The following is a 20,344-nucleotide window of genomic DNA, read 5'->3' as shown; positions in this document are numbered from 1 at the left end:
TCCTGTTAGTCACCTTGGTTATAGGTGACTAGAACTCATGGACATCCAATTAAGCTCTTATCTTCTTATGCTGAAGGCGGGCATAAATAGAAGAATGGATAATATTTTACTACTTCAGCAGTCAAAACGGAGGCCCTGAAAAACGTCTGAAAAATATGTTTGGTTTTTCCAACACTCTGCCAGTGTTTCACCTTCCTGGCCTGCCAAACGTTCCCCCTGGCTTCTCCCAAATCTGCCAGGAGCACATTCAAGAGAGGTCCAAAGCTTTGTGAGCGAAGTTGCTGTATCTATCCGTTACATGGCTGCTGTTCCTGGCATGGGCCCTGACCAGCTCCACATTGTCACTGAGCTGGCAGGAGGGCACTGAGATGATGCCGCTCCCATGCCAACTGCAGCCTTCCCAGCTAATACTATTCCTGGCCACAAGCGCTGCCAACAAGCCTAGATTTTAGCTGCCTCGAGGCAAGAAAGCATAACAAGGCAAGGCCCAACATGGTTCCAAATCAATAGCTTCTGATATGGCAAATGAACGGCCAATGCTTTTTGACAACTTCTTTGGCAGTGGGTGTAAGAAGATCAGAAGAGCGTGCTGGGTCAGGCCTGCTTTCTATCTTCACGAGTGATCAACAGGTTCTCCCACGGCGTGGAGAGATTACTGGCCTGATAACCACTTTAATGCATCAAAAGAGTTCTGCTGGCCAGTGGTCTCTCTTTGTGGGATGTAATCCACTGGGAGCAGTCAAGTACAACATTCCTTGTTTTGCTAGAGTGGTCATGCAGGGGATGTTGGTCCAGCCAGTCGAACTTCCTGTTACACCTGGTCTGGAGCATCCTTCCTTTGCATGTGACTAGTAGGTGGGCGTAAACTTTCCAGACTTGGTAAAAGGCCAAGTCACGTAGCCACCTCCCTTCTTTTTCTTACTGCCTACTTCCTGCTTCACCTGGACTGCACTGCTGGCTACCAGCCAGCAGTCCCTAGGTTATCTCCCATATGGGGTAAACCTGTTTGTACATATTTGTAACTTAAAGCCTTAAGCCTGCCTTCAGAGATCACACTGTGCTCTGCCTGATCACGAGTACAGTGGTACCTCGGGTTACATACGCTTCAGGTTACAGACTCCGCTAACCCAGAAATAGTGCTTCAGGTTAAGAACTTTGCTTCAGGATGAGAACAGAAATCGTGTTCCAGCAGCGCGGCGGCAGCGTGAAGCCCCATTAGCTAAAGTGGTGCTTCAGGTTAAGAACAGTTTCAGGTTAAGTATGGACCTCCGGAGCGAATTAAGTACTTAACCCAAGGTACCACTGTAAAACTACTTTTTGTTACTTATGAATAAGACTGTTGTGTCTTTATTCTTTTAGGAGGGATCAAAGGGGGTCTTACCAGGAATAATAGAACACATCTCAATCTGGGCAAACCAGATTGAATTGCTTATTATCTTCAGAGACTCACACGAGTCTGCAACCAGCTTTCTGCTGTGTAAAGGGAGAATGCACTCTGCTAAGTGCAGATACTTGCTAATGCAAGTTAGGAAGGATAATATTACTCAATATATCCTCTCCTGTTACTCACAACATTTCCACACTCTTGTCCATCATCCTGCCCTCACAGTGACCAACCAAACATCCCAAGGGAAAACCCACAAGTAAAACCCAGGCACTAGAGCAACTCTCTCTTCCCAGGTGTCAACAAAGGTTGTTTATGTACGCCACTACGGTGGCCCATGTTTTGTTAGCCCCAAAATGGAAAACGAGCGAGGTCCCAATCTAAGAAGAATGTCAGCTTAAACTGTTGGAATATGCACAGCTTGTGGACCTAACTCATAGAATAAGAGAACAAGAAGAACATTCATTTAAAGAAGACTGGAAAATGTTTATTGCCTATATGGGGGATAATTGTGTACACTTGAAAACGTCGGCAGCATTAAGATAAATTCAACAGTGTAAATAAGTTTTGACAGAAGAAATAATGGAATACTGAATGGTTTAGTTTATGTAAAATATGCAGGGATTTATGCTATGCAAAATGAACCATGGAAAGAGAAGAATGGAAGTCATGGATATTTTAAGGTTGTCTAAATGAATATTCTAATTTGTACAACAGAAAATTTAATAAAAATTATATATATGCAAGAGAGCAACTCTCCCCTGCTGCGGTTCCCAGGAACTGGTATCCAGTAGCATTATAGCCCCTAGTTATGGATGCAGAGAATAGTCATCATGGCTAGTAGCCATTGATAGCCCTCTCTCCCCATGGATTTTCACTTTTTGAAATATGACAATCCCTATTGGTAGTGGCCATTACTGCCTCCTGTGGGAGTGAGTTCTGTAGTTTAGCTACGTGCTGCAATGCCTCTATAGGCATTGCAAAAGTCCCGGGCCCTAAGGAAGTCATATTATCCTCCACCAGGGCCAGGGCCTTCTCAGTGATGGCTCCAACCTGGTGGAATGCTCTGTCCCATGAGACCAGGGCCCTGCAGGATTTAACTTCCTTCTGCAGGGCCTGTAAGACAGAGCTATTCCGCCTGGCCTTTAATTTGAATTCGGCCTGATCTTTTATTCCCCTTCCTTCCCTCCCTTTCCCCTTTTTATGAAAACTACCCGCTCTGGGATCCCACAACTAATTGTCCCCGGTTTCCTTGCTGGCCCAAATAGGACTAATTTAGCCAGCTACCCCTGGTGATCATCTAATGTTTATTGGATGGATTTCCCCCCTAAATTGATTTTTTTAATTCTGAATTTATTGTTATTCATGTTTTATACGGTATTTTATGCTGTTTTTTGTTGCCTCAATTAAGTGTTTTAAACTTGTTGTTAGCCGCCTTGAGCCCGGTTTTCTGAACCGGGAAGGGCAGGGTATAAATAAATTATTATTATTATTATTATTATTATTATTATTATTATATCACAGAAGCAAAGAATTGCAGAGTTGGAAGGGACCCAAAGGGTTGTCTAGTCTGAGCGCCTGCAATGAAGGAATCCCATCTAAGTGGTGTCAGGGGTAGCTATTGTGGTACGCTTCGGATGTTGTTGGACTACAGTTCCCATCAGCCACAGACAGAAAGGTCAGGGATGATGGGAGTTGTAGTCCAGCAACATCTGGAGGGTCTCACACTGGCTGCGTCATAACTCTGAATGTTCTCCGGTTCTTATAAAACATCCCTCAGTGTGATGCATGTCTACTCGGAAGTGAGCCCTGCCAAGTTCAGCAGGACTTACACTCAAGTACCGTATTTTTTGCTCTATAAGACTCACTTTTTCCCTCCTAAAAAGTAAGGGGAAATGTGTGTGCGTCTTATGGAGCGAATGCAGGCTGCAAAGCTATCCCAGAAACCAGAACAGCAAGAGGGATTGCTGCTTTCACTGCGCAGTGATCACTCTTGCTGTTCTGGCTTCTGAGATTCAGAATATTTTTTCCTTGTTTTTTTTCCCCCCAAAAAAACTAGGTGCGTCTTGTGGTCTGGTGCGTCTTATAGAGCTAAAAAATATGGTAGGTGTTTTTAGGATTGCAGACTCAAGTTAAAGCAGGCAACTTTTGAAATTTCATTCATTATGCCATTTACATTTCTTTATACACCAAAGGGTTCCTAAAGTGGCTAACAAGTAAAACAGCTGAAACAAAAAAGAAGAAAAGAAATCCAATCGTTGCATTAAAACTGTTATAACACCTGACCACAAACAGCAGTAGGTGTTAAAATGATAACCAGAACCGGCAAAACGAAAGGAATAAGGTATCAAAATACCACATCAAGTGCCTTGGAAAATAGAGAGATCTTCTCCTGGCATCAAAAAGAGAAATATTTCCTCACCAGAGGAGCCTACCCTTGGAGGGTCTTTCAGAGCTGGGGTGCCACCACCTCTCAGGTCACACACACCCACCTCCAACATTGGTGAAGAGGTATTTCTATATAAACACATAGAACAAAATATGAGCCTGGTCAATCAGGCCAATGTTCCATCTAGACCAGCATCCTGCTCTCATGGTAATCAACCAGAGGCTTGTAGGAAACATGCCGACGGCCTTGGTCCTGTATACCTGAAGGAGCGTCTCCACCCCCATCGTTCAGCCCGGACACTGAGGTCCAGCTTCAAGGGCCTTCTGGCGGTTCCCTCATTGCAAGAAGTAAGGTTAAAGGGAACCAGGCAGAGGGCCTTCTCGGTGGTGGCACCCGCCCTGTGGAACGCCCTCCCTTCAGATGTGAAGGAAATAAGCAGCTATCTTATCTTTAAAAGACATCTGAAGGCAGCCATTAAGAGCCTCATCGCCCATGAATTTGTCCAATACTATTATAAAGCCACCCAGATTGGCGGCCATCACTGTCTCCTGTAATGTCCAATACAACGTAACACGTGTCCAATATAATAAATCCGGCACAACACATATCCAACACACGTTCTCCATCACCTCCCACTCTTGGGGTATTTTGGGAGCTACAGTCCCTTCTCTTTCACTTGTACTCCCATGCAAAGGGTTTATCTCAGCTCAAGGAATTCTAAATGACTCCATCTGCCAGCAGCAGCAGGCATCCTTGACAGCCTTGCAGGTTATGTTCCACAAGCGAAACATGCAACAAAATGTTGCAGCGTAGGGTGCCCACATTCAGAGTTCCAGGGAGCTATTTACTTTTTTTATTTAAAAACCCATTTCTATACTGCTTAACATATATTAAATACAGTGGTACCTCTGGTTGCGAATGGGATCCGTTCCGGAGCCCCATTCGCAACATGAGCAGAACGCAACCTGCGTCTGCATGTCTGTGTGTGCCATGATTCTGTGCTTCTGCGCATGCACGTGACATCATTTTGAGTGTCTGCGCATGCATGAGCAGCGAAACCCAGAAGTAACCCTTTTCGGTACTTCCAGGTTGCCGTGGGACGCAGCCTGAAAAGATTTAACCTAAAGCAAATGCAGCAAGAAGTATAGCTGTATATCTAAGCTGTATACAGAAAACTTGAGCAACAACAATGTAACGAACAGCAAGTATTATAAAACTACAGTTAACATAAAAACATATTGCATTAATATGCTAATGCCTTCTTCCAGGAAATTGCATTCCATTCCCCCTCCATTCCTGTTAAAAGCCCCTTTTTGCCATCTCCCTCTGGCCCTGGGCTCTGAGAAAGTGCCAAGCGATGGGGGGCGGGGCGGGTGTCCTTCTTCTCAAGGTGGGCAGGAGAATTCCTGCTCTACGGACACCGTTTGCCAGGGTGGCTAGCAATGCTTTTTAAACCCACCCACCTACCCACACCTTTAAAAATGCAAAGGCCTCTCTAGCTGCTCAGGCAAACCCTAGTGCTGGTGCAAGCGGTACGTAGCCACCTCCTGCGCAATGCCTGTCTTTGAGAAGAAGGACCCCGCTAGCCCCCCCGACAACTGGAGAAAGGGGCGCAGGAACTGTAGCCGATGGAGGAACCTAGCTCTAATTGATATCTTATAGCCTTCATTGGCGTTTACTTCATTGACCATCGAGTGGATTTCCTTCTGTTTGCTCGTTCGACCTCAAACGGCGTCAGGGACTCTTGCTCTGAATGATTTCCACCTTCCTTTTCTACTGAAGAAGAGTTTGGATTTGATATCCCGCTTTATCACTACCCTAAGGAGTCTCAAAGCAGCTTACATTCTCCTTTCCCTTCCTCCCTTCCCTTCCCAAACACTCTGTGAGGTGAGTGGGGCTGAGAGACTTCAGAGAAGTGTGACTGGCCCAAGGTCACCCAGCAGCTGCAGGTGGAGGAGCGGGGAAGCGAACCCGGTTCCCCAGATTACGAGACTACCGCTCTTAACCACTACACCACACTGGCTCTCACTAATACTGCAAAAACACACCTCCTTAACATGCACACGCTCCACAGAAATGGGTACACAAATTGCTTTGCAATGTATATATTTGCATATTCATTGATGTGTATTGCTGAGGATGAACCTCTTCACCCTAGCTCTGCAAACTTGAGGTGCATATTTTTAGGACGCACCCTATGTTTGTAATCTTGAGTTGTTTTATGCTGTTTTTTTTAATAATTGTGTCTTAATATTAATGATTTTTTTTAAATTGCTGCAACCAGCTCTGGGAGCTTAGGGTGAATTCTAATAATGATGATGATAATAGTAATAATAATTGCTGCTCTCCTAACCGGTGCCTCACTGGTTCTCATTTTTCTGAAGGGCTTTTCGTTGACTTGGTTATTCATTGCTAGAGGAAGGCTCTATGCACTAGGGCTACAACTCTAACCCAAGTTTTCTCAGAAGTAAATCCTCCTGGATTCAATAAGGCTTACTCCCAAGTAAATGGAGTTGGGACTGCAGTCTCATGCCTCTTCTGACAGTAAATAAAACAAAAAGAAAAAACAGTGAAATTTGTACTGTTCGTTTCACAAGGAAATTAGAGCATTATGTTTCAGCAGAAACATGCATACAATCATTTTCTGGGGGGAAATGTGCATTTATGAAATAACGTGTTGAAATGGCATATGGTGGGAGTATTTCATACCGTCCAGGACACAAAGAATAAGATATCGTCAGGATGCTAAATTGCCCCTCCCTAGTGCCTGTGTGAGGGCAAAGAGACAGGATGACAAGTTTATACCAAACTGTGAAATCAAACTACCTTTATAAACTGAAGTCCTAACCACATTCACATGAGAGCAAGTCCCACTAAATTACCGTATTTTTTGCTCTATAAGACTCACTTTTTCCCTCCTAAAAAGTAAAGGGAAATGTGTGTGCGTCTTATGGAGTGAATGCAGGCTACGCAGCTATCCCAGAAGCCAGAACAGCAAGAGGGATTGCTGCTTTCACTGCACAGCGATCCCTCTTGCTGTTCTGGCTTCTGAGATTCAGAATATTTTTTTTCTTGTTTTCCTCCTCCAAAAACTAGGTGAGTCTTGTGGTCTGGTGCATCTTATAGAGCGAAAAATACGGTAAATGGGACCTACTTCTAAGCAGACATGGTTAGAATTGCAGCAGTGCATAAGCTTTGTGATGGGCCATCAGGCACCTCCTTAAGGGTGCCAGTGTGGTGTAGTGGTTAAGAGTGGTAGTCTCGTAATCTGGGGAACCGGGTTCGCGTTCCCGCTCCTCCACATGCAGCTGCTGGGTGACCTTGGGCTAGTCACACTTCTTTGAAGTCTCTCAGCCCCACTCACCTCACAGAGTGTTTGTTGTGGGGGAGGAAGGGAAAGGAGAATGTTAGCCGCTTTGAGACTCCTTAAAGGGAGCGAAAGGCGGGATATCAAATCCAAACTCATAATGTGCCACAAAACTGTGCTGTTTTTGCTGCTGCAGACTAGCAGGGCATTCAACAGCTTTGAAAGGGAACCTGCAGAAAAGACAACTGATTTATGAATATCTGTTGATGGCTGAGACTGCACATGAGTTGTGCACTGTGAGATACGTATTTGTTAGAAATACATCTATTTCTGCATTTGCAGACAATGAAACAGGGGGAAAGATTTGTGCAAAATAAACCAATTGCAGCAGAATGAAAAGCACCAGATGAAAGTGCAAAGGAATGTTGGAACAGATTGAGGCATGTTCATCCATCCTTAATTGACATACAACCAAACTGACACAAAAAAGGGCTAATGGAGGAAGAGATTTGGCTCCGTTCATGTTTTTTGATGAACCCTTTGACGCAGCTGGGTTGAATGTGCAGGGTGACAGGAAACGAGAGAGCTTCCCATTTCTCATCAAATGCAACCAATTTAATCTTCAGCTCACAACAGTTTGCTGGTGTGACATGTCAACTCACCAAGTGTGTGTTTCGTCTGTCCAACAAAAACTTACAAGGCTTTTTCTTCTGCCACCATCCGTCATTCCAAATTAAGTTGCACGCTTTGCAGCCTGCAAAATTAATGTCATCAACAAGGGCTTGGATCTTCTCAATGGGCACACTTTACTCAATCAGCAGAACTTTGGGTTTTGTGGTTGTGGAATTAGGAGGGGAAGTTGCACAACGGCAAGGCATGCTTGGTCCATGTGGGACGCAGCTTTACGCCTCTCGTTACATGTTGCCAAATATGCAAATGCTGCACCTGGCATGGATTAATTCCTTCCTGATGCTCACGAGGAATCATCAGCTTATGGCCGGCAGCTCTGATTATTCTTATCTGAGCCTGCATAACAGTAACTACACCTTGGGCACCAAATCCCGTGCAGGCCTCTTTACAGTCAAGCTATAGTTAGCCAGCTCTCTGCATCAGTGGAGTCCATATACTGGTTGGGCTGACAGTTACAGGGTTGCCGGGTCAAGAAATCCCCAGATCTTGGGATTTCAGGGACCAAACCTCAGATCTAGGGACAGCTCCTGTTGATGTCATGGGGTGGACCCCAGGAATATCACAGGAGTTGGGCCCTGGAATTTCTATGCAATAATTTGCAGAGATGGAGGTTAATTGGGAGAGGGAAAGAAGGAGAGGAGGAGGGCAGACTGCTCCCCCACTGGATGATCTATGTAATAATTTTCAGGGACGGAGGTTAATTGGGAGGGAGCAGAGGAAGGCACACCCCTCCAGAAAGTCTATGTGATAATTTGAACCTGGGTACTGCTGGGCTGAAGCTTTCAAGCTGCACACATAGTCTTCTTAACTTATATTTTAAAGGTGTTCTCTCACCCACCTAGAGATTCAAGAGCTCCTACTCCCTGGGGGGCACCAGGCAAACACCGAGACTTCAGGCCAGCCCTACGTAGCTTCTGCAACGTGGAAGCCTCCTGTTCCTTCAGACCACCCCCAGGGACCATATTAAGTTTGAGAGGGGTGAGTCTGAATCACTACCAAATCCTGAGCCCCTTCCAAACCTGTGATGCTGTGAGATTAGAATCTATAATAGGAAAGCTGCCAGACCAGTTTCTTAAGGCAACGGCCTTAGCTCACCAATTGGGTGCTGCCATTTACATCAGTAAGAGATTGCCCCGTTCCCAAGGAGACGAATGTGGTAACCCCACCCCCACCTTATCAGAAGCAGTATCACCTTGTAAGGGAGAAGAACAACAGCCAGAGTTTTGGGTGCGAGTCATGGCTGATGCCAGAAGCTAGAGAGATAGAGGCTTGTCTTGCTCTGTGCTAGACCCAAGAGCTGTGATTCAGTGCCTCCCTGGAAACTTAATGGGGAAGCAAAATCTTTTGGGGTGTTCGTGCCGTGAGCCCCTCCATCCTGTGCTCAGGGGCGGTGGACCGCCCCGGGTGTCACCACTGAGGGGGTGACAAAATGCCAGGCAGCACTCACCGCGGGGCCTGCAACGTGCCTAAGCCACACGTCTCTCCTGGGAGTGATGTGGTGGCGTGGATGCCCGCTGGTCCACCTGCTGCCTTCCCCTCAGCTGTAGGGCAGCTGAGTGGGAGGAGGCAGGCAGACTCCTCAGAGGCCCCGCGGAGCATCGTGCCCCAACTGGCCCCACCCCACAGGCGGCTGGCCCCGTCCCTAGGCGCCCGATCTGCCACTGCCTGTGCTCAGGTTGTATATATGTGTAAATAAAACCATATATCCTAAACACACCACCGTCTCCATTGACCTTCATGCCAAGGAAACCAAACTCTGTGTAAAGTGCAGGGACTCTGGAGTCTCTCACTGCTCAGAGATTGGGATATGTTGGAAGCCGCCCTGGGAGAGTTTGAGCATCAAAGGCACACTGCAAATACAGTGGAACCTCAGTTTTTGAACATGATCCGTTCCAGAAGTCCGTTCGAGTTCTGAAACGTTTGAAAAACCAAAAACTGAAAGCGGAAGCCTCAAAACAGAAGCTTCAATACGGAAAACTCAAAACAGAAGCCGTGTTTGAATTCTGAAGTGTGTTTGAAAACCAAGGCACTTACTTCCGGGTTTTCAGTGTTCGAATTCCGAAACGTTCAACTACGACTATGCAGGCGTTTGAAAACTGAGGTACCAATGAATATTTTGAACAAATAAACGGGGGGTGCGGTGGTGCTGTTCTTTTTCCTCAAAGGGAGATGTTGTGAGCAGCTAGCCACTCTTGATTTCTTGGCCCAGCAGGACTGACTGTTTCCTGGCAGAAAAGAGGAGGAGGAGGAGGAGAAGGAGGAGGAGGAGGTGGATGGTGGAGGAAACAGATGAGCCTGGTGCCATTCATCATAATTAACAATTGTGCTATGAGTGAAATGAATCCATTTCTTCTCTTTGCACATGCCTGTCCAAAAAGACAGATCCCAAAACTGCTCCGCTTAATAATTGTCAAAACACACGCCGCCCCCCCACCCCACCCCCGGCACCATTCGTCATGCGGAGACACAGCTCGGATCTCCTGGTTGTCACAAGATCTATTTTACATCCACTGGTAACTCAATGATAGACTCTTGCAGCACTCAATTGAAGGAGCCCTGTGGGAATCTTTCATCTCAATGTCGGTGAGATGCAGGAACATAAACGCAGATAACAAAACTGTCTTTTGTCCTTTCCATCCTGGACTGGCTTGTCTTGACGCTGAAGCCTACAATTCGCCGTCAGGTCCCGCCTTCATCTATAGAAGACGACAGACTTTCTCTGCCGTCTCTTGTCAGTCTGAAGGTGCTACGAAGGAAGCGACTCCTGGGGCCCTGTGAGGTGGGCTGACTGCCCTGCCTTGATAATAGGCCACAAAGTTTCTGCCTCAAAACCCAGTTGAGGAAGCCAATTGATTGCATGAATTTTAATCAATTGATTAAGCCATCACATTTGCATATATTTGCACGAGAGTGAAAACAGCCGTCCTGAAGGGAAAAAACAGGCTTAAGATCAGAGGCAGAGAAGCCATTCTCAGCCCAAGAATTGCATCCTTCCAAGAGCAAACTTGTGGGAGCAGCGTGCTGGTGGGGGAAGGGGCCAGAGGCAAAATTAACATAGCAACAGATGTGACTCTTGCCTTGGTATGGAAGGCTATGTTCCAACCACGCAGAAGTCCGTGGTTTCTACACATTAAACACACACACACCCCTTTGTTGAAGCAAGCAAGAGAGGATCACAGCTCAAGGCCACAGTAAAAAGGTAAAGGGACTCCTGACCATTAGATCCAGTCACAGATGACTCTGGGGTTGCGGTGCTCATCTCGCTTTATTGGCCAAGGGAGCCGGCGTACAGCTTCCAGGTCATGTGGCCAGCATGACTAAGCCGCTTCTGGCGAACCAGAGCAGCACACGGAAACGCTGTTTACTTTCCTGCCGGAGTGGTACCTATTTATCTACTTGCACTTAGATGTGCTTTGACGTGCAGGGACAGAGCAACAGGAGCTCACCCCGTCGCGGGGATTCGAACCACCAACCTTCTGATCGGCAAGTCCTAGGCTCTGTGGTTTAACCCACAGCGCACAGAGGCGTAGCAAGGTGGGGGCAGTGGAGGCGGCTCACCTCGGGTGCCATCCCTGAGGGGGGTGACATCGCCATGGGTGGTGCCCCCCTGGGACGCTCCCTGCCACTGGCACACCCCCTTGGGATACGCACTGACACCGACATACCCCCCTGGGATGCACGCTGGCACACACCCCAGGATATACGCTGCCGCTAGCTCCTCCTCTGCCCATTCCTATGGGCGCCGCATGGTGCGCCCCATCCTTAGCCCCTATGGGTGCACCACCCCAGGTACCTGAGAGGCTTCCTTCGCCACTGCAGATAAATGCACTCAAGGAAGTTCAGGTCCCATGTAGGGCATTGCCTGGGAACAGCCTCAAGGTAGCTCCTTCTTGCACTATTCGCTTGTAGCGCTGGGCGAATCCTCTACATGTTAGTCACTATTTCATGCCCTAAACATCTCCCAAGATTCACTATGTTCTTCTGTATGTTCTGGTTTTATAGTTTATTAATAGTAATAAACAGCCGATGAGTCTCAAGCTCTCATTGAGTTAGGCACTTCCCCCACATATGAAGACAGGTTTCGTTAGAATTAGTGGACAAGACCAAAAGTGGGTCCAATGGTCAAGAAGGAGATTTCTGCATGTGCTGTAGAGGGAAGGGAGGGGCAGATGGGGCTCGTCCACCTGGGAAGATCACCCATCAGGGAGAAGGAGAACTCTGATCCTAACCATCCTCTGCCTTGCAGGGTATCTTTTGGAGAACAAAGGGGCCAAGGAGTAAACCCTACACGAATCCAGAGTGGAATCCCTAAGATGATTGGATGGCACATTGGGCGGCTCTTTCCAGCAACTCCTGCAGCCCAGCTGGTGCCAAGTGTTTTGCTCTGTTTTCCTTTGGACCAAATCAGTGAGGCTGGGGGGGGGGTTGTTGTCTGGGCAGCCCAGGACCTCCATGCACACTGCCCCGGCTTGTGCCCCAGGGAGGTCACTACAGAGCTGCTTACCCAGTAGTTTGACTTCACCCCTGGAAGCACACTCCATTGTCTCTCAAGAGAGATGGATGCCAGCAGCAGCAACAACAGCAACAACTATTATTATTATTATTATTATTATTATTATTATTATTATTATTATTATTACCTGCCCCTCAGCCAGGGCAGGATGCATTAAATACATACATAAAAAACAGTTTAAAGCAAATTAAAATCATAAAAGTTAGCTGGATCTTTAAAATATACACCTTCTGTGTCCAAAGCCAGGATAACAAAAATAAAATAAAATAAAACAAAATAAAATAAAATAATTATTTATACCCTGCCCATCTGGCTGAGTTTCCCCAGCCACTCTGGACGGCTTCCAATCGAGTGTTAAAAACAATACAGCATTAAATATTAAAAACTTCCCTAAACAGGGCTGCCTTCAGATGTCTTTTAAAGATAAGATAACTGCTTATTTCCTTCACATCTGAAGGGAGGGCGTTCCACAGTTTGGGTGCCACTACCAGGAAGGCCCTCTGTCTGGTTTCCTGTAACCTCACTTCTCGCAATGAGGGAACCACCAGAAGACCATCTGCGCTGGACTTCAGTGTCAGGGCTGAACAATGGGGGTGGAGACGCTCCTTCAGGTATACAGGGCCAAGGATAAAGAGGTGCGTCTTCAGCTTCCTCCAGAAGCTGCATAATGAAAGTGCCCAACACACCTCTGTAAGGAGGGAACTTCACATTTAGGGGCCACCACAGAGAATGCCCTCTCTCAGGCTGCCCACCCTGAGCCTCTGACGGAAGAGGAACCACCAAGAGGGCCCCTCTGGCAATCTCAGCACCCAAGAGGGTCTGTAGGGAAGAAGACCACACTTAAGAGATTTGGGGCCTGAGTCATCAGGGCTTTAAACACTAATGTGAGCACCTTGAATTGGGCCAGGAAATATGCAGACAACCAGTGCAGCTGTTTTGAAACAAGGGTTATACAAGCTCTAAATGGAACCCCAGCCAGAATGCTGGTGTTTTAACGATTTTACTGCACACCATCTTGATTGCTTGTATGAAGTGGCTGTTTATAAATGTTCTCATTAAAAAGTTAATACAAATTTGCTTTCTGTCCTTTTTTTCTAGGACAGAGGCAATGGAGATGACGAACAATTGCTTCGGGAACATGGTTGTGGTCTTTGAACCTAGTATTTCCCCCCTCAAAAGACACAGCCCTGAACAAAGCTTCATTGCAATTCAGCCGTTATCCTTCTAAAACCCAAAATGCTCTAGCAAAGCGAAAACTACTCCCTCCTTAAAAAAAAAAAGTACCATCCTTGCATTCCTGAGGAGTAATGGAAATAATCGCTTTATCCAGTGGTGCCACTGCCTAGAGGATTTTGTTTCCACTAAAATGGTCCTCTTTGTCCTTATGAAAAGCATATTTTGAATAACAACGGTACGAAAAAATTGCAGACTGCCAGAAAGAGACGCACTTGACTCTGTACATCCATTCAAAAGTTCTCTCCTTTTCTCTCCCCCCTCCCCCCCTGGCAAAATTCTTCTTTTCCTTTCCGACAGTGGAAGCATGAAACCCCGCACAATGGTCACGAGGAAAGGAGTCATCCCTAGGCCTTAAGACACAACACGTCGCTTTAGCAGGGAACTGCGCTAGAGTGTACGCCAGTCTTAGGGCGCAGAATTATCACGGGCAATATTGCATGGCCCAGAAAAGAGTGGCAAGCTGTTTCCAATGGAAGAGTCATGCATGAGCCTTGCAAGTCAAGCTGGGATTGAAGATTTCACAGCAAAGGTGCCCATGAACTACCACATTTCCTATCCAGTACTTCTCCGTGTATAGTGGTATCTCGGGTTACAAACACTTCAGGTTACAAACTCCGCTAACCCGGAAGTAGTACCTCGGGTTGCAAACTTTGCCCCAGGATGAAAACAGAAATCATGCACCGGCGGCGCGGCAGAAGTCGGAGGCCCCATCAGTGAGAATGGTTTTGGGTTAAGAACGGACCTCCGGAATGAATTAAGTTCGTAAACCGAGGTACCACAGTATAAGACTGGGGGGGGGGTGTTACTGAAAAATAATGTTTAAAACCTTGAGTCGTCTTATACAATGGGTAGTGCCCAGGGGTGACGTGGGATTGGTTGATGCTGCAAGCCAGAGATCAGGGGGCGTCTTATACATGGGGGTGTGTTATACACAGCAAAGTATGGTAAGTTGAAAGGACAACATTTAAAGGACTGCAGTCTCTAAGCCAAGGATGGCAGTGGCTGATGGGAATTGGAGCCCAATAATAATCTGGAAGCCCTAGAGGTTATGGGTTCAGATTTTATTTCAGGGCTATTTCACCCACACAGGTTGACCTCCTGACGCTGGCAAAAGCTAGGAATGACTTGCCTTGTGTGACAGAACTGCCACCTTGCCCTTGGGTTCGTTTAAGGAACATGTTGTACGTATTTTTGCCATTCAGAGCAACAGATCTTCCAGCGGAACACAGATTTCCCAGTACCAACAACAATAACAACAAACCCCAGATCATGCCTCGACGGCTGTCTATATCTCCAGACGTATGTTGAGACGCAAACTGCTGTTTCCATTCCGAACCATTGTCAAAGGCCATTTGTATTCCCCGTTTGGGAAGACAAAACAAACAGACCTCCCAGCGCTGTGTGCGGGTTCCTTTCAACGTGTGTTTTATCAGAAAAAGCTTCTCTCCCTCCCCAGCCTCAGAGCTTTGCGCCTCACGCCTCTCCCCATTGACTTGACTGAAAAGGTCACCTCTTACCTTGGTGCCGGAGACTCTGACATCTGAAAGCAGCCGCCAAATGGATGTTCCCCAGCGGAAGTCATGGATTTCGCCTTCTCATCATCTGTGTGTTGCTGCCAGGCACAATGGACTCAGGGTTTCTGAAGGTCTTGGAAGGACCGGGTCACCAAAGGTGGCCTTTGAACTGCAAAAAAGGAACAGGGACCAAAGAGAGAAGGTTAACATCTGGTCAAGGGAGGGAGGGGGAAAAAGACCTGTGGAAAGAGCAGACCTGACATTTCAAACAGACAGTCGATTCGAAGGACAATGGTCAAGAGTGTACTCCAATGCCAGCAACATCAAAGACCACGTGAATGGTTTTGTCTGGTCAGCTGAACCAGGTGGGGGTAGCTGATGGGTCTCAAACCCTTGGTGAGTTAGAGACTTCCCCCTACATGTGAAGACAGAATCTAGCGGATTAAGCAGATGAGACTAACAGTGGGTCCAATGGTAAAGAAGGCGGTTTCTGCACATGTTGTGTAGAGCAGTGGCGTAGCGTGGGTTGTCAGCACCCGGGGCAAGGCAAGTAATTTGCGCCCCCTAAACCGTGGATTTTAGCAGGGGGCAGAGAGCTGCGAGTGCGAGCGCCCCCCCAGATGTTGCGCCCGGTGCGGCCGGCCCCCCCTGCACCCCCCATGCTACACCACTGGTGTAGAGGGAGGTGAGGGGCAGATGGGGCTCATAAACTTGGGAAGGTAGCCCATCTAAGAGAAGGAAAACTCTGACCCTAAACCTCCACAGCCTTGCGGGGTATCTTGGGGAGAAGCAAAAGGCTAAGGGTAGGCAACCTAATGTCTGGGGGCCGGATGCGGCCCAATCGCCTTCTCAATCCGGCCTGCAGACAGTCTGGGAATCAGCGTGTTTTTACATGAGTAGAATGTGTCCTTTTATTGAAAATGCATCTCTGGGTTATTTGTGGGGCATAGGAATTCATTCATTCCCCCCCACCAAAAAAAGTCCAGCCCACCACATGGTCTAAGGGACGGTGGACAGCTGACCCCTGGAGTAAACCCTACACAAATCTGGAGCCGAGTCCCTAAGGAGGTTGGATGGCGCCTTGTACTCTTCCTACCGGCAACTCCTCCACCAGTCTGGTGCCAAACGTCTTGCTCTGCCTTCCTTTGGACCCCATCAGTGAGGCCAAGAGGGGGGTCTTGTCATCTGGGCAGCCCAGGATCTCCAGACACACTGCCCAGGCTGGCACCCCCGGAAGGTTACTTCGCTGCTGCTAACACAGTGGTTTGACTTCACCCTAGTAGACACACCCCATTGTCTTTCTAGACCAATGTTCCCCAAACAAGGTCTCCAGCTGTTTTTGGACTACGACTCCCATAATCCCTAGCTAGCAGGACCAGTGGTCAAGGGTAATGGGAACTGTAGTCCAAAAACAGCTGGAGATCCAAGTTTGGGAAACACTTCTCTAGACAGACATAAACCAACAACAACTAGGTATACATGTGTATATTAGGTATACATGTATACAGTGCACACAAGTTAGAGTGCACACTGAAACGCTAACGAAATTTTGTGAGGACTCTTGTGAAAAATGTGTGATCTTATGCAGAAGCGTCCACCCCTGGAGTCTACATGTCGATATCATTAGCATTTCCTTTGTTCTGCAATGACAAACTGGGAGGGGGGACCCAGCCCCCTCCTCAAATGCATTTCAAAAGGAAGATATAGCCATTTTGGTATGCAGGTGCCCTTCACATCTGGCGTACTCCGCATGAATTTTGCACTCAGATACCTCCATCTTGGCGTGGCCTTAACCCTCCTGCACATTAGGCAATTTTATTATCTTCAAAATCCATATCTACACATTTCAGATGTATTGGGCAAAAATCCTATTAAGGACAACAAGATTAGAAAAGGCCATTATGATCTAGTGCTGGATGGTTCCACAAAGAGAGCAATATGCAGCCCCCAAGGTGAATGCCAGAGAAGATGGAGAGACCAAAAGAATGGGGGTCAGCACATCAAAGGAGGCAGGTCGGGGGCTGGAGAGACGTTAATGAGTCCGCGAGCAAATATTAACAAAGAGAATGTCGGCTTGAGAACATCTCTCGGGCAGTTGGCAAGGTATCTGGAGGGAGAGTGGCTACAGCATAATCAATCAGATAGATGGGTTCCCCAAGGTTTCATGGGAAAGCAAGAGATGCTCAGGATGAGGTCTGACATCTGTGCTAGAAAGAGAAGGACACATGGCGGCGATTCCTTGGGGAAAACAAGCAGTTCCAATAAACGCCTCCCTTATCTGATGGCTTTTTCTAGAACTTTGTTTGCTTTTTATTTGCCTTGCCCTTGCTTGTCCTCACTGTCCATTCCTCTCGCTTGCCTCCAGTGACTTCTGATTGGCTATGCTGCATGTGATCCTTGATTGGGCTGGACCACCAATGGGGAAGCCCTGAGGGGAAATGGTACTGAAGCCAACTCCTAAATATTTTTGTCCCCTCAAGAGAACTACACCTGGGGGATTGGGGGTCTTGGAGGGAGAGTGTTTTTAGTGCCAGATTTAGGGTGGCGCTGTGGGTTAAACCACAGAGCTTAGGACTTGCCATTCAGAAGGTTGCGGTTCAAATCCCTGCGATGGGGTGAGCTCCCATTGCTCGGTCCCTGCTCGTGCCAACCTAGCAGTTCGAAAGCACAGCAGTGCAAGTAGATAAATAGGTACTGCTTCGGCGGGAAGGTAAATGGCATTTCTGTTCGCTGCTCTGGTTCGCCAGAAGTGGCTTAGTCATGCTGGCCACATGACCTGGAAGCTGTACGCTGGCTCCCTCGGCCAATAAAGCGAGATGAGCGCCACAACCCCAGAGTTGGCCACGACTGGACCTAATGGTCAGGGGTCCCTTTACCTTTACCTTTTTAGGCAGCTGATGGGCTGCAAAACTGGGAAGCTTCATAACTGAGAAGCTTCATTTGGGGGTGCCAATTTTTGGCTTCTCACAGGGTGCCATGTTTTGAAAGATTACCAAAGTACGCCCCTGGTGTTTGAGGTACAGGGGAGGGCTGGAAGAGTGGGAAGTCCAGAGTTCTTCTACGGCTCAGATTTTAACTTGAGCTGGGAAAGAATTCCCAAGGCAAGCTTTGCAAGCCTCCAGAGCCTGTAAAAACGAGCCCAAATTTGGAAAGCTTCACTGGTACCTCTATTAGACATATAAAACCCCTTAAATTGTCAATTAATTGCACGTAACCAACAGATTAGAGCTTAATGGGGCTAATGGGCAGGGAAGAAAAAAATGGAGGGGTCCTGGGATTTTTTAAAAAGCAGGGAGAAGACAAAATGACAGAAGAAACTATAGAGAAGTAATAAAAGACTGACAGGTTAGGTTCCTCTACCCTGAAATAGCATCATCCATAAGGTGGAGGAGAACCTCCAGCCAGTGGTCTTTGGGGTGATGATGGGGGAGCATTCCCCCCTGTTTTAAACTCTGAAATGTTGGAGGTGAATCAAAAACCTTTCATTGCCTAGACTATGCAGAATTAGATAAATAACAGGAAAGATTCGAAACCTGCGGGACCAGAGATTCTTAGAAGACTGGAGTAAATATTTGAACTATTTGAAAAGCAATTGCAATAAACAGATTACGCGAGTAGGACTGCAAGAAGTTCTGTAAGGAGGATTATGTGAAATATTGCAAGGAGAGCTATGATGAGAATTATTAGTTAATGATAATTAAAAGTAATAGAGAAATTAAGAAGTGCAGAATAAGTGATAAAGAACGGAAAATCTTCAGAGGTTGATGGAAGTCTAAAATATTGTATAAGATAAGGAGATATGTTAAATCATTGCTTGAAATGTTATGTTAAAAAATTAATAAAAATGTGTGTGTGTGTGTGTGTGTGTGTGTGTGTGTGTGTGTGTATATATATATATATATATATATATATATATATATATATATATTTCATTGCCAGGGAGCAGAGGAGTCTTTGCCCCGCTTTACTTTTCTGACCCTAAATGTGGCACTGTGTCCTATTTGACAGAGGGCAGTCCTGTGTTTGAAGGGCTGCTCAGCAGACAGAAATACCATCCAGCTCACCAGATTGGGGAAGACTGTGACCAGGTGAGCTGCGCACCTGCTCTCTCTCAATGGTACACCAAAGAAAACCCCCTGTGCTGCAAAACAGAGCCCTCTTTCAATTGTAGCAATCCCTTCTCAAGTGTGCCCCTAACTGCATATATCAGAATATGGGTCATGGGTTCAAGCCCCACATGGGGGGAAAGATTCATGGGTTCAAGCCCCACATGGGGTTGGACTAGATGAACCTTGTTGACCCCTTCCCACTCTACAATTCTATGATTCTATGTGTCTATGATTCATACAATTATATGATTCTTTTAACATTTCTTGGGCCAGTCCATTGGCATCGAACCTGTTTTTAGAAAGATACACAGGGAGCGTGATTTGAGTGTCTGGTCAGGGGTTGGGGATTGTGGATTTCTTAAAGTCTCCCCCCATTCTGTGATGCCTGCATTGCAGTGGATTGGACTAGATGACCCTTTGGCTCCCCTCTCTCTCTACAATGCTTTCTCCCACAATAATCCAAGCACCAGGTGTGAGCCAGACTCAATGCTTTTTTCCTGATGGGATGCAGGGGTACTCATACCCCTAAACATCTTGTGAATCTCTATACTTTTGTCCATTTACTGTACAGTGGTACCTCAGGTTAAGAACTTAATTCATTCTGGAGGTCTGTTCTTAACCAGAAACTGTTTTTAACCTGAAGCACCACTTTAGCTAATGGGGCCTCCTGCTGCTGCAGCGCAGCCGGAGCACAATTTCTGTTCTCATCCTGAAGCAAAGTTCTTAACCTGAGGTACTATTTCTGGGTTAGAGGAGTCTGTAACCTGAAGCGCCTGTAACCCGAGGTACCACTATATTTATTTTCCCCGATTTGAACTATAAAATGGTGATTTTCTTGAGTCAAAATGAGAGTACCCCTAAACTTTTTTTTAGAAAAAAAGCACTGCCCGGATTAATCTGAAAATGTAGTTCAAAAATGGTGTGGATAGAAGCAGAAGCATTTTGGGGAAGGGGTGCTTTAATGGGGTGATCTTTATCGATGGCTTGCCAGCCCTCGGCTAAAATTCATCTGGTGCACGACAGAGAATTTCTGGATTCATATGGCTTCTCTCTCAGCCCCGCCTGACAATAGCCTCAGCCTCATAAGTCTCGAACGGCGGTTGAGAGATGCGCCCGATAAAGATTTTGCTTCTGGAACGCAATTCCGCTGCAGAGGAGGCAGCCGGGATAGATCGCAGCACATTCATCCATCACCGCAGGAG

At 46.8% G+C, this 20,344-nt stretch overlaps 1 protein-coding gene across 5 annotated transcripts in view; it reads right to left on the bottom strand.

Moving 5' to 3' along the window:
• ELFN1 (extracellular leucine rich repeat and fibronectin type III domain containing 1) overlaps positions 1-20,344 on the bottom strand; it is a 253,548-nt gene that overhangs the window by 86,621 nt on the left and 146,583 nt on the right. For all 5 annotated transcript variants that reach the window (XM_082199717.1, XM_082199715.1, XM_082199718.1 and 2 more), the window contains one exon: positions 15,037-15,202. The gene's annotated coding sequence lies outside the window, so the exon portion shown is untranslated. The remainder of the gene's footprint in view (positions 1-15,036; positions 15,203-20,344) is intronic.

This window comes from Podarcis vaucheri (assembly GCF_965113315.1).
Source record: "Podarcis vaucheri genome assembly, chromosome: 14".
Classification (NCBI taxonomy): domain Eukaryota; kingdom Metazoa; phylum Chordata; class Lepidosauria; order Squamata; family Lacertidae; genus Podarcis; species Podarcis vaucheri.
This window is presented reverse-complemented; position numbering and strand designations above follow the sequence as displayed.